This window comes from Sitophilus oryzae, unplaced genomic scaffold (assembly GCF_002938485.1).
Source record: "Sitophilus oryzae breed Bouriz unplaced genomic scaffold, Soryzae_2.0 scaffold_1307_pilon_pilon, whole genome shotgun sequence".
NCBI lineage: Eukaryota > Metazoa > Arthropoda > Insecta > Coleoptera > Curculionidae > Sitophilus > Sitophilus oryzae.
This window is the reverse complement of record NW_022145957.1, coordinates 866081-870582: the sequence shown is the minus strand read 5'-3', so window position 1 is coordinate 870582 and position 4502 is coordinate 866081. Positions and strand designations below refer to the sequence as shown.

The 4502-nt window shown below is 28.8% G+C and overlaps 1 long non-coding RNA gene across 2 annotated transcripts; it reads left to right on the top strand.

Annotated features, from left to right (window-relative positions):
• Positions 1–2424: 2424 nt before the first annotated feature.
• LOC115874910 lies at positions 2425–3038 on the top strand. 2 transcript variants are annotated; one of them, XR_004048923.1, is made up of 3 exons: positions 2425–2562; positions 2785–2962; positions 3021–3038. It is a non-coding gene; the product is annotated as an uncharacterized LOC115874910 (long non-coding RNA). The 2 variants fall into 2 exon arrangements; XR_004048922.1 differs by lacking the exon at positions 2425–2562 and having other exon boundaries at positions 2569–2962.
• The last annotated feature ends 1464 nt before the right edge of the window (positions 3039–4502 follow it).

Genomic DNA, 4502 nt, shown 5'->3' with positions numbered 1-4502 from the left:
GAAGAGATAATAGTTTTAATGAATAAAATATTTACCTGAAAATTAATTAGTGAATGTGACTGATATACACGAACAAGCCAAGTAAAACATATTTTTGGTTCAGTACTATATTATAGTACTTTGTTAAGTACTATAAGAATAGATGTAGATCATCTAGGACACAATTTCATATTATATTATATTATTTTCAGTGTGTAATGAGATGGTTTCGCGGCAATAGTTATATTGGCTTTACGAAATGAATTATAAACCAGAATTACTACAAGAAAAAAAAACTTTACTGTATGGCAGAAAAATTTTCTATATCAATAGTTGTCAACAATTAGGTAATCTAGTATTACCCCAATCTGTGGTTATTTACCCCGACGGAAAATCCAAGTGTCATCTTTCCTATTATAGAAATACACCAAGAAATTGATGCGATGCGATTTTAGTTTTTTTGAGTAAAGTTAATTAATTTTAACTAATTACTAAACTACTTGTTAAAGATAAGTAATAAATATTAATGAATATATTTTGGTTTTGTCATGGCAGCTGTGATGTTTGGTTTGGTTAGGTTAGGTTAGGTTAGGCGTAATTGTTGATATTAAAAATATGAGTAAAAATAAAAAAAAATTGGAGTAAATCGTAAACTATTAAAAACTCGTAATCTATTAAAAATGTATTAACTATTAATAATATGTATATGACTTAATGAAAGTTGAAGAGTTTTGTAAGATATATATGAGAAAAAATAATAATATATAGGGTGTACCTTTAAAAAATTTGAGATTTTTTAATTTTAATTAGTTGAAATTCATAAATATATTTTGAACACCCTGTAGCATTTATAAAAAAACTTATAAAACTCTCCTACCAAATTTTAGTACACAAATTTCAGAAACAATGACACCACTAACAATTTTTTACCACACTGCAATTTAACAATATGCTTAAACAAGTTTAAACATTGCAAAAACTTTTAATTTTAGGTATATAATATATTAAACACTTTCCAGTGCATATCACCATAACAGGTGCCCGTGTGCACTTGCTCTTTCTTTTTACCCACTCTTGGTCCCTTCAGAACCCACGGTGGTTTTATCTTTGATTAAATGTTTTATTTTAATAATAAACAATTTGCGTGGATTGCACTGCTAGTTTGGTGCCTTGCCTTTTCTTGGATTGTCCAAGCCGCATATTGTCTTTACATTTGTCATTCAATTGAGTCTCAATTATTGATGTTGTTTGTTCCCCCCTCTACAGAGTGTTTTTGTAAGTTTTATACCCCATGTAATTTAAAAATGTTACCAATGTTTACGTAAAAGATTTCTTTAAAAAAAATTTTGCAAATTGATTTAGCTGACAATTGCTTCACTGTAAACTATGGAGTGTAGAGGTAAGGAGAAATAACTCTTACGGGACTTTTATTGAAAAAGTGGTCACAAAATGGGAAGAATAAGGGTTCGCCAAATAACCACAGTGGCGCTAAAAACGCATGATTCTAAAAAATGAAAAGTAACCATAGATAAGAGAATAAAAATAAATATAACCAAACATTACCCAAAAAAATTTTGTTTTTATTTTTCAGACAGAGTTTTGAATATAAAATAATTATTGTTTATCAATATTTTGTGCTTTATTTATTATTTAACAATGGTTAAAGTGTGTGTGGTGCGAAGTTGATTGAATAGCTGATGGAAAAATAAAGAGCAAAGGCAAAGCCTACGGTATGTAAAATACATAATATAATTCAGTATTGTATTATTTGTATTATATGTAAAAATTAGAGTCAATCAAAAGTGTAGTAAACATTTTTCGTAAGATTATTGACATACATGTTACAAAATATATTTTTACAATCCTTTTTATAAAGTTACAACCTAAATAAAATTTATTTTTAATGATTTTAAAGTTTGACAGACATGCACAAATTGTTGGCATTTTTTTAAACAAGTAAAAGTAGGAAATACATAAAATTGTAGGTACTTTCAAGAAATATAGTTAACTGTAAGTGCTGTATTTTAATAATCTATCAAAAATCAAAATCATCAGGATAATATTAGGTATTGATTTTCAGACAAGAATTAGATTACAAATCTACAGATAAGGTGTGGCAGTTTCATTTTAAAGAACAAGATGTTAAAGTTTGTGATAAAATTGTTATCAGAAATACTGTCCACTTCAGTATTTACATAGGAAAATATTGGAGAATGAAGCTCTACCTACTGCCTCAGGTTAATTTAAATTCTGAATTGCAACAACAGCAACAAGCAAGAAGGGCACCATTAAATGAATATTATACACATAAGTACCGTATGATCGAATAAAAACGGCGTCCAGTTGGCTTGGAAATGACGATCGATGGCATTTCTTATATAAATTTACATATAAAATGACAGCGATCTTCATTTCATAGCCATCGCTGACGCCGTTTTTATTCGATCATACGGTATTATTATACACAGAAAGAGTAATGTTATACACATAAATATTAACATTTTGTAGAGCAACAACACAATGAAAAACCAAAATATGAACACCAGCAACTAAAACAGGAACCATTAAATGAATATTACACACGTAAGTACAATTTGATCGATCGAATAAAAAACGGCGTCAGCGATGCCTATGAAATGAAGATTGCTGTCATTTTATATGTAAAATGATATGGAGAATGTCATCGAGATGTTCATTTCCAAGCCCACTGGACGCCGTGTTTTTTCGATCATACAGTATTATTATACACATAAATAATAATATTATACACATAAACATCCCTTGATAAAGATCAACATTTTGTAGAGCAATAACAGCATCAAATAATGGAAATAATGGACCCTACTGCTCAAATCAAAAACAAAATTTCATCATTACCACTTTATTGGTTATATCAATAAAAGAAATTATTGAGTTTATGAGTCTAGATCCTACAAGCAAGCAGATCTATCACATAATTTAAAATGAAGATTTATCTATTATAGTATGTATAAACACTTTGCATCTTTTATTCAATGTTGTAATGAATTAACAAATTGCAGGTAATTTATTCTAATAATGAAAAAGAAACTTTGGATCAAAAAATATTTTCTTCTGATGAGGCTTATGAATATTAAAGTCTGTTGAAGTTTGGCCATTATGTGTTGGTATACAATTTATTTATGATGTTACAGTAGTTAAACCATCCGAATACAAAACATATTTAAAATCCACTATTCTTAATGAACCAACTTGAGAGGAAGCTAAGAGAAAGGTTCTATTGGGTGGACTACAAGAAAAAGGGACATATACATGAGGATCTGGAAGGGCTATAACATTACGTCTCAAGCCATGGAACAATAGGAAACAAAATTCAAAGGAAAATATTACAATACGTGGGATGCAAATTATAGTGCAAAGAATTGAGAAAAAGAATTATTAAAAGTAGTTATAGTTACGATAGTTAAACCATCTGACTACCAAATATATTTAAAATCCACTATTCTGAATGAATAGCAGCTACCAACTTGGGAGGAAGCTGCGAGAACGATTCTATTGGGTGAACTACAAGGAAGACATGAGCATCTGGAAGGGCTATAAAATTATATTATTATTTCACGTCCCAAGCTATGTTGGAATAGCTGGGAGTGAAAAAGAAGATAATACTGCACACGATTCTTGTCTAGAAGTAGTTGATATTAAGGTAGTTAAGCCATCCGACTATCGAACATTTAAAATCCACTATTTTGAATGAATGGCAACTACGATGGAGCAAAACGTAAATAAATACTTGTACAGTATAAAATTATATTATATTGGCTTAATTTTTATACTACAGAAAATGTGTTACGTTATTTTTGACCTGCATTATATTTATTTAAATCCCATATCATCAATTAAACTTTTAATAAAGTTTTTCTAATTATAATTAACATTAATTTTAAACTAAAGCTTTTTCATCTTGAATGAGATTTACGAAATAACTTATGAGAAACAATAAAAAGAGGCTCTGATATCTGAATAATCAATAATAAAACCACATATTGACTTACTTTTATACTAAATAAATGTAGATATGAAGTTATTTTAAAGCTGCATTATATTTATTTTAAACCCATCACCAATCATTACTTTAAATAAAATTTGTCTTAATTATAATTACCATTAATTTTAAGCTAAAACGATAAGAATATTTTTTCGTCGTCTTGAATGACATTTGCGAAATAAGTTATGAGAAACAATAAAAAAGGGCCTAGTGTATTGCTGCTGAATAAAAATCTGTAATTTATTTCATGCAACATGAAAATAAAATTGTATTTTTTTTAAACCCACGGCTTCGCGTTTGCTTCACGTCAAATATTTATATCTTGAATCATCTGTTCTAAAATGTTCGGCGCATGTCTTAAATTTTAGAATCTTGCTACAGCAGCGCCATCCTAATTCTTCCCTTTTTTTGACCATTTTTTAATGCACGGAGTTATTTCTCCTTACCTCTACACTCCATACTGTAAACATTATCGACAGATTGTTGTCGTCATTAACTT